Consider the following 10,442-nt stretch of genomic DNA (forward strand, 5'->3'; position numbering starts at 1 on the left):
TCCTCAAGGGCAAATCGAGGCCAGTATGGACCTAGATTTCATGACAGCAAATACTCCTTCACCACTCACGATCCTAATGCTTCTGACGCTCTTGCTGCTATTGATCACATTCCTTTAAAATGAGCTCTTCAATCATTGGAGGACCCTCATTGGCAAAATGTAATGGACGATGAATTCACGTCCCTAACTGAGAATTCACACAAATCCTCCTCTGAACCGCAAAATCGTGCCGAAAAAGAAATACAACTCGGATGGCACAGTGGCACGTTTTAAAGCTCGGTTGGTCGCCCAAGGCTACTCACAAATTCACGGAGTCGATTTCATCGACACCTATGCTCCTGTGGTGAAGATGCAGTCCCTCAGGCTAATCATTGCACTCAATTCCTCTCGACGTCGTCACGTCTCCACCTCCATCAGATGGATGTGAAGACTGCATTTCTCAATGGGGTCCTGCCAGAGAATCAAAGAGTCTACATGAAGCAGCCTGAAGGTTACATTCAACAAGGCACCAAATCAATAGTTTGCCTTCTCCTCAAAAGCCTCTGTGGGCTGAAGCAATCACCATGAGTGTGGTATCAGTGCTTGCATCAATTCCTTATCGAGCTTGGGTTCCAAAGAACACTCTCTGATTCGAGTGTCTACGCCAAGTGCAACTCCCATGCATACTATCTACTCGGACTGTATGTAGATGATTTAATTCTTGCAAGTAATGACCTCGATTTCCTTCTCCAAATTAAACTATAACTGTCGCTTGAATTTCACATGACGGACAACGACCCTGCAGAGTATTGCCTTGGCATTCAGGTTCATCGTGATGGTCCGACGGGCTCAATCACACTCTTTCAAGAACGGTACATCCGCAACATTCTTCGCAGGTACCAAATGGACCAAATCAAGCTCTACAATATGCCCATGGAGGTTAGCGTCAAGCTCACTTAGTCGATGTCTCCAATTGACCAAGATGAAGCTCAATCGATGAGTATGCTTCCATATTGCCAAGCAGTTGGATCAATTCGATACCTCGTGACTTGTACCCATCGAGATATTGCATTTGCATCGTCCAAAGTGTCTCAATGCATGCAAAACCCAGGAGTTGGCCATTTGCAATTAGTAGTCATTCATATGTTCGGCTATCTCCACTCCACTCTGACTCTAGGCATATTCTATCATGCGGATTCAAAAGTCGAATTGACGAGCTAGAGCAACTCTGACTGGGGGGGAACTGACCCGAATACAAGGAAATCCACTTCATGCCATATGTTTCAACTAGCTGGAGGTCCATCACGTGGTACTCTAAAAAGCAAGCGACTGTTGTGATTTCCATTGTAGAGGTAGAATATATGTTTGTGGCAACTGTGATATGTGTTCGATATGTGATGGAATATGGCTCACAGGACTCCTCAAGGAACATGGCTTCACCAAGAATTCTCCCGTAATATTACACTATGGCAACCAGGCGTGCATTTTAATTACTCAAAACCTCACACAAAGCGAGCGTACAAAGCATATTGATCTCAAATACCACTTTGTCAAACATCATGTTGAGCAAGGTGACATTACACTTCAATTCGTTCCGACACATCAAATAATAGCAGATGTCCTCACAACACATTGGACCTACTGGCGTCTTCTCGGCTCATCACCCCTTAGCTCTGAACTCTTCATAGTTTTGGAGTTAAGGGGGGGTGTTAAAATAATGTTAGTTCAAAACTATGTTAATAAAACCGTCTGTGCGTTAAGTGAATAACACATGCACGGCATTGCAGTCTATTGCAACTGCAGTGGTTGTCTGTTCTATATGAACGTTGTCCTTTCATTCAATAAACACATCATCTTGATCATCTCGAGATTCTTCTCTCCTCTGTCTGCTCTTGTTCTCTCTTGCGCACATGCTCACTTTCTTCTTCTTTCTCCCTTCACATACATGCTACGAACTTTCCCTTCCGTAGCTCTACAGATTCAGAGAGGTCTAGAACAGAAACTGACTCATGAAAACATGAGCTGCTAGAACGAATTCTTTAGGTTTACTATTTGCAACGCTGAACATCGTCTTCCCACGTATCCAAGATGCGTAGGGCCTGTTTCAAATATAAAACTTCCGCCGGTTGCTAGCTTTGTGCCTCTATAGGAAGTTCTTAACTAGATGCTGAGCGACCAATCAAGCGGCTTAGTTTTTGGTGCTGTACGATAGCCTATGAGAGAATCCTCCAATCAAGGGGATGGTGACAACCAAGTGCAAAGACATGGACGGGAAATGAACAAGTGAGTAGAAGTACTCGTGAGCACTACCTTAGTTTCTGCCACAGACGCAAACGATTGTCAAGGTGAATGGATGATGCAACCATTTGCAAATGCAAAGAGATAAATGCAAACTCTATGTGTGTGGGGGGAGAGAGAGAGATTTCTTAAGTGTATGTGTGAGAGAGAGAACCAAAATAGAAGGGGGTCACTTCTGTGTGGGACACTTTTTAACAAAACCGTTAATATAGCGTTGCCTTCCATAGCTCTAGGCAGCGCTAACAAAGAATGGTTATGGGATGGGCTGGCACTGAGCATGGGTAGGCGATGGACCTAGGATGAGCATGGGCACATGAGACATGATGGAAAAGTTCAATTAGAGCACTGCCTCGGCCAAGGCACGGCCAAAAATGTTTTGAAAAAATTCAACATCTCACCTAAATTACACCTCACAAGAATCTGTTACGTGAAGAATTTGTGCCTTCCGCATGCCTCTTTATAAGCCCAGGAAAGAGCTACCTCTTTCACAATTGCAAACAGGTCTCACCTGAGTTTGTTCGAATTCCAATCCATTTGTCTTCAGTCTTCAGCGGAGCTGTGATCATCATGGCCATGGCGATCGTGTGCAACGTTATTTGCATGTTACTACTACTATCAGCTATGGTGACCAGTGAAGCGGCGAAGATCGACTCGACGTTCAACCCAGCGGATCTGCTACCAATACCTTCTACGTAGGCAATAATACTTGCCAGACGTTCAATGACCAAGGTGCGGTTCGCATCAGTGAGATTAGCAGTGACACCCATGTGTCCATCCATAACTAGATGGATTGTGAAGGCTACAGTAGTGTTGCCCAAATCTACGGAGAAGGCTGCATGGTGCAAGGCGCAACCAAGCTGCGCGCCGTCTGGATTCAGGGTTGATCATCACTCTTATTAAGTGCAGCCCCTTCTTATATCATCAGAAACTTGTGTCATGCAGGCCCTAGAGCAGAAGATGAAATGCCACATGTACAAAGAACAAGATCCCAAGCTAGCTCATATGGAGGAGAACCGGGTCAAATAGAAAGAAATCCTCGTAGCCCTGTCACTACTCAAAAATCAGATCTTAAGCTTGCTGTAGACTGTGCTAGCAAAATCCTCTTTAGATGAGAGACAGTTGCACCTCCCTTTTGAAGAGGACTTCCCTTTGGTAATCCCCCAACATGTTGGAGTTGTTGACTCTACTTCTGGGCAAAGGTGTAATCTTTTTCTTTTCTTCCAATTTAATATAATCGCAACTTTTTGAAAAAAGAAACTTGTGTCATGCTTCCCAGCCAGGACCAATTTAGATTTTTCATTTTTTAGAGAGCAAATTGGCTTAGTTTTCTTTTCCGACTGCATGTATTATTACCTATTAGCTAAGTCGCTATGAGTCTAGTTTCTGTCATGGATTGACCATGTGGTCCCCCTTTTGTTGTATCATTTGTGCAGGCAGGCAGCTGCACGGATCATGGGATGGAGTTAATGGCTAGCTACATATGCTATATAATGAATCATGCACTTACGAAGATGGATAGTTTTTGCGGTCGAGAACTTTCATCCAACTTGGCCATGGAACGCTTGTCTACATAGTATATATCAATATATTAGATACATGATTGCGATGTCGAACTTGTCTCTTTTGTTAAAATAACTGCTTTTATAAGGAGTCTATTTTGGAAGGGAAGAGTTCGCTAGTTCGCTATGACATATGTGAGTTAACTTTGCCTGCTTGCTTTCTTGCTCTCGATCATAGCAACTGCTTTCTGCTGTGGCGGGGCTTTCTGGTTTGTGTTTTTCGTCTCCTCATAGTTGTTGTACGTCAGTGGCTAGTGGCGAGTTTTGGTGACCGAAAATAGTGTATACAAGGAACTCTGAGACGAAGGTCATTGTGATGTACTCAACTTGGTTTGTACACATGTCTTGACATTGAGCTCTTTCAACTTCCGGGGAAATGACACAAAAGCTAGCGTCCTTTGCACAGTGCCAAAAAAGATGCACGTTTGTGTGCATTTTCTTAAAATCCTGCAAGGGCAACATCCACATGATTGGCTAGTGGTCACCAAGTTGCCCACGAACTCCACGGGCAGTAGCAATAAATCTACTCTATTAAGTAATTCATTTTGTCTATATTGCTTGTCAACATGTCAAGCATATTAGTATGCATGAGCGAATGCTTTGACCATGTGAAGTGTTTCACTACCCATTGTCTCGCTAAGGCATCCACTACTCTCCTAGAACCTTCAAACTAGGGGCCTCATCTGAAGTACTCTGTTTAATAATGTCTGATTCTTTCATACACCACAGAGCCCCAACATGGCTTCATCTGAAGATTCGGTACTACCACGAAACAAGTGTAAGGGGCATTAAACAGGGAGGGACATGCGAGACATAGGGGGAGGGGGATGAATTAATAAGGGAGGGGCATTAAAGAGGGAGGGGTGTTTGACACATAGGGGGGGGATGAGGGAGGATTTATAATACCCTTATATGCTATATAATATTCCTTTCAATAGCTTAGTGGTAGGGCTCATGCTTGGCATAAAGCAGGTCTTGGGATGTTTAGGGAAGCCTCCCCCCTTGACATGAAAGCCCCCCTTTGGACGTATGCATAAATAAATTAACCATAGAGAAACATAGCTTAATTAAAGCATAAGCAAATTAAGTCATAGATAAACATAGGTCAATTAAGCCCCCATATACCAAAACTAATTGAAATTGGTAGGAGAGGTGAAATAGGAGGACAACAGAGTTCTTTTGCTATACAAGTCTGCCTTTATCTTCTCTTGCCAATATGCCTTATTCATGCCATTGCTTCCGACTAACGATCGATAATTCCATCCATATTATTGTAAATAAATAATTTTCAACAAAATCTATGACAGGTACAATAGTGTCAAGGGAAAAATTGACAAGGCACGTCCTGGACTGCTTATCCTACCAATTGGTTGTGAAATTGTGAAGCACATATTTTGGGATGGATTGAACCGTGTGACCTACAAGCTCCCTTGGCTGGGTGCTCTTATATGACAGTAGCCATCTCTTTTTATCGGATCCTTCAACATTGACATTTTCAAATCTCCTCCATTTTAGAGCAACATGGTTGTCTTCCCTCATTTCATTTGGGAAGACATTGAATGTCCTCTTCTTTAGCTTCAAACCGCAATGCTTGCATGTGCCGTAAATGCATTCAATCTTGTGCCACTCACGGTCTCCCTTTAAACAAACCATTGGCTCCCATAGAGACCTTAGCTACAAAACGTGCCCTCCCTTGCAACACATGATGAGGATCCAGGTGGCCTACAGACTGTGCATTCATCGGGGAGGCATGGGTATCGATCCCCATGGAGCAATGCTCTAACATGACCAGATCTTAAGTCATTCATAGCTTGCTGGGCCAGGTCAAAGTCTATGTGTGTTTTGCAACAACGAGCATTCCTGTCTTTGAGTTTCTTCATGTACCAGGGCTTACAATGCTCAAAGCTCCTTTGCCCAATTGAAATGTCCGAATTTTCATCTATAAACTTGAGATACAACTCCGTTTGCTGACCCAACATGTGGAAACAACAGAACAGTGAGCCCCCTTTTTGCTACTACTAAAAAAAGATAAAACATAGTCTAATTAAAGTATATTATGAAGCAAAACAATTTTCAACCACCACACTGGTAATTTCACCATTAGAAAATAACAATATATTGCTTTTCATTTCTGAATTTTACAATTTCAATCACAATTTATGTCAGTAACTACTTGCTGTTTATCATGAATTGACACCGGGCTGGTTTAGGATAATCATATAAAGTCCAATCTATCCCGGTCTAGAAATAGTGGTATATGACTCGAATAATAAGAAAATAAATTTAACGAATTTAAGTCCTAAGAAACCCAATAATTTCAACCACCGGGCTGGTCAATAACTAGTGTCTATTGAACCACATTGGTTCAGAACAATCACATAACTGGTGATTGAGCTAAAGCAACCATGATTGCATGATGTTCCAATCACCAAGCTAGTTTAGTAAAATAACGATATATTGCGGAATATATTGCTATTAATTTTTGCTCAACCATGCCACCGGGCTGGACAACAACTAATGTTTGTTCAACCATGCTGGTTCAAGATAATCACATAACTAACGATTGAGATGAACTAGCCTACGGTTGCATGATGTTCCAACCACCAGGCTGGTTTAGGACAATCACATTTAGTCCAAGCTTGGTTTAAGAATTGAAACAAGTAAACTATCCCAAAGCTCAATCACAAACAACCACCAGGCTAGTTTAGGCACCACTGACCTATGTTGTATCTAGCATGTGTATGATGTGCTCCTCAAACACCTTGCATCCTGTCCGCTTCTTACAAATGTCCTTTCTATTTGGAGAAACTCTAGTATTTTCATGCCAAAACATCATCACTATAGCAATCACTTCCACACTTAGGCTCAAATTCAAGTGGTAGGTCTATTGGTAGGATCTGGGAGAATAGAGCCTTACACTGAATGCTCTTGAAGGATACTAAAGCATTTAGCTTAGATCACGTCACTCATGCTTGTGCACCCACACACAAAATTGAGCTCTTGTAGGTGGTGGGAGGAGTTATTCTTGTAGCCTTTTCTTACATTCTGTTGAAGCCCACATCTTCTCAGATCAAGATGTCGTGCATTGTTTCCACTCTACATTCAGCTGCTGCTAGACCCATGTTGGTCCTTCTAATTGACAACATCTTCAATGCCCAAGTTGTTTCTCCTTTTTTTCAAGGCACACCAATAGAGCTAGTGTCACCCTCTTTGCAACTAGTTGATCTAAGCTATGCAACCCTTTCACTTTCTGTAGGCCATTTCTCAGGTTAGAGAGCATCGCCATTTGGGCATGCATCTCTTGAGGTGTTGGTAGTGTTGTTACTCTACAAACTTTAGGGTGTAGGCTAAAGCTTGTAAAGACTCAAGACTAGTAATCACTTGAATGGCCTGATGTTGCTACCTTGAATGCTCCCACCAATCGTGACACCAAAGCTTGTGTTCTTCGCTCCGATAGCAATGATTGAATGCGTGCATCTACAACCGCTTCTTACTGCTGCTCTACAAGGAATCTTCTTTCTTCTTGTTGTTTCTCCCTTCGCAGATGTTGCAAAAGTGTCTTCCATTGATAATTCGATACCATGCCAGCGCTTTCCTTGACCCACACTCTGTTCCTTGTGCCTTGACTTGGCTTTCAGCTTTCTTGTCTCGCAGCCTCTGTCTTCTTCTCTTGCAAGCCATGGAGAGCTACATGTTGCCATTGATGCCATGGCCACTATCAGTCCAAAATAGATCCAGAGAAGCTAGTTGGTGACCCAAAAGAAGACAATCGCAAACCAAAGTCTGCACAAGGTCACCAGGGATGATTTTTTCATGTTAGTTTCATGAAGAAGCAAAACTTCTATGTTGGTGTTGAAAGTTTGTATGCCCTAATAAAAATAAATGTTTGAAAAATTCGCCAAGATTTGAAACTTTTATATGAAAAGTTTTGAAGTTCCGCCAAGATTTACATCTTTTACTTCAAAATTCAAAAGAAAATATACAAAAGTGTACTACATTCTATCAATATTGTGAAACTAAAAATTCTAGCTTGATAAACTTCCCCAAGATTTTATATTAATATAAAATGCATAGTTTTCTTCACTTTTGCATTTTCTGATCACAAACTACTTCTCCTTCAGTGTCATTTTGGATCAGGAAAAAGTGCTCCATCCTCGGATCCCACACTCTTCCAGCTAGGGACTGCTATTCAAGATAAAGTGAAGGAGTTGTGGATTGCTCCCAGACTCATTGATGAGTCTGCAGCTAACTTTTGGATCAAGACTATCCTCAAAATGCAAGAAGCGCTTACGCATCCAAAAAAGGTTCGACGCTCTTGAATCCCACGCATGTAACTGTGACACGCAAGCACAGGTCAAACTCTGTTTTGTGAAGAGTGAACTAGCCAGGCTTGAAAGCTTAAGATACTCGTCAGCCAAATTATACACCAAAAGGTGTTGGGCTGGCAAGCTAGATAGGCCAACCAAAGAGACATTCAAGATTATACGCCAGAAGAGAATGTTAGAGGAAATCCCACTCCTAGAAATCAAGGAAAATGTTTGGGCTCAATTAGACACCGAGAACAGAGAGTACATTGCTAATCACTTTAAGAATATCTTGTCACAAACGACGCATGCAGATGATAGAGTTGCACATGCAAGAGCTAGATGCCAGGCATCAAGATAGAAGGTTGTCTCACTGGTCTCAACCATTAGATCTTGGAAGTGCCTCTAACCCTGGGTGAACTCAAGGAAGCAATGCTGGCCATGAAAGATGGCAAAGCTCCTAGAGAGAATAGCCTATTTGTATAATTCTACAAGGTCTTTTGGGATTGGATAGGCCCCAAACTACTTGAAGTTTGGAAGGAAAGTATCTCCACTTCCTCTCTCCCTGAACACTTAAACAGTGGGATAGTTAAACTTATCCCAAAAAACGGAAGAAAAGATTTAATAAAGAATTAGAGACCTCTGACAATGGTTAATTGTAGCTACAAAATCTTTGCCAAGGCTTTAGCCAATAAGAATTCAGAACAAGATGGACAGATGGATTTTATAGGATTAGAAGGGATTCATAAAAGGGAGACACCAGCTAGAGGCTATTATCAATGTCTAGGAAGGATGTGAGCACACTAGAGAATCTAAGAAATACTTTTGCTTCATCAAAATAGACTTTGATAAAGCATATGATAGGCTTGACTGGACCTTTCTTATGCAATCCTTGACAAACACGGGTCTGGGACCAAATTTTATTGCCACGATCAAAGTTACTGCTGTCCAATGCAACAGCCAAGGTTTGCATTAATGGCAAGATGTTCTCAACTTTTCAGCTGAGAAGATCAATTAGACAAGGATGCCCCATCGTCCCACTACTATATGCTATTGTTGCTGACTCATTGGGCTGGCTGATAGAAAAGACTGCTGAGGGATCTTTAAAAGGAATTGAGTTGCCCAATGGTAAACAGATGGTGATGCAACAGTTTGCATATGACACCAACCTAATGCCTAGGAACACTACACGTGACGTGAAAGAAGTCATGGAATGCATGAACACCTATTGTCGAGCCTCTGGCTCTCTCATCAATCATAGTAAAGTAGGATATTGCATGGGCAGTGAGAAAAGTCAAGATGAGCTGGAGCATTTGGGCTGTCAGCTGATCCAAAAAGGTACTATTTTCAGACTGTTAGGCATACCCATGGGTCTTGAGGTGTCAATGAAGGAGAGATGGGAATGGGTACTTAATAGGTTTAGCCCAAAACTGGAAAAGTGGAGAGGATTTCAATCCAACTTGGTAGGAAGAAGGATGGTACTCAATCATTGCCTCTACCCCATAACCATCTTCTACTTATCCTGCTGGCACCCTAGTGAAGTGGGTCTTGATAAACTCATCTAAATGCAGGTCCTTTCTGTGGGGAGGCTACAACTGAATATCCAAGGTAAGATGGGATTTCTACACTCATCCAAAGAGTGAAGGGGGCTGGGAGTGATAAACATAAAGCAGGCGACGGCAAAATTAGCAGCCACCTGGATTTTCAAGGTCCTTTTGAACTTATAACTGCTTTGGGCCAAGCTCCTCACTCGTAACTTCAAACATGTTTGACCTATCAAGGCAAAATGATGGAAGAACTACCCAGTTCTGTCTGTTGTCTTCTGCGCGGAACCCTACTCCACTAAAGGCAGTGATCTATGGAAGTCCTTATGAAGAGCACTTGAATCTATCAAAATGCAACTGTGATTCTCATGAATCTTGACTCTATTTGGGCGTCAGTGATACATAGAAAAGCTGTACTCATCAACATAGAATTTACCAGAGCCTACGTCTTATTCAATAAGGGCATTCAACCTTGGGGTCAGCTGTGGCATAGGGATCAAATCAGATGGAAGACCTTGCTTCAAATTCAGAGAGAATTTAGACGGACGAACCAAGATGCTATGTTTGTCACCAACAGAATAACAATTTGGGAAGGAGACACTCAGTGGAAGGGTGGCTCAATCTTGAATTATGCATTAGCATTTAGCTGGATCCTCACCCCACATCTGCTCCCTGTTCCTACTCTGTTTGACTCTATTGATGAGCTAATTCTGGTTTTAAATTCTTGTTGGAACACCTCTGACTCTACGTTGTACTAG

The sequence above is a fragment of the Dipteris shenzhenensis genome, chromosome 17, assembly GCF_047967505.1.
Source record: "Dipteris shenzhenensis isolate YYH24624 ecotype China chromosome 17, Dip_SZ_1.0, whole genome shotgun sequence".
Lineage (NCBI taxonomy): Eukaryota > Viridiplantae > Streptophyta > Polypodiopsida > Gleicheniales > Dipteridaceae > Dipteris > Dipteris shenzhenensis.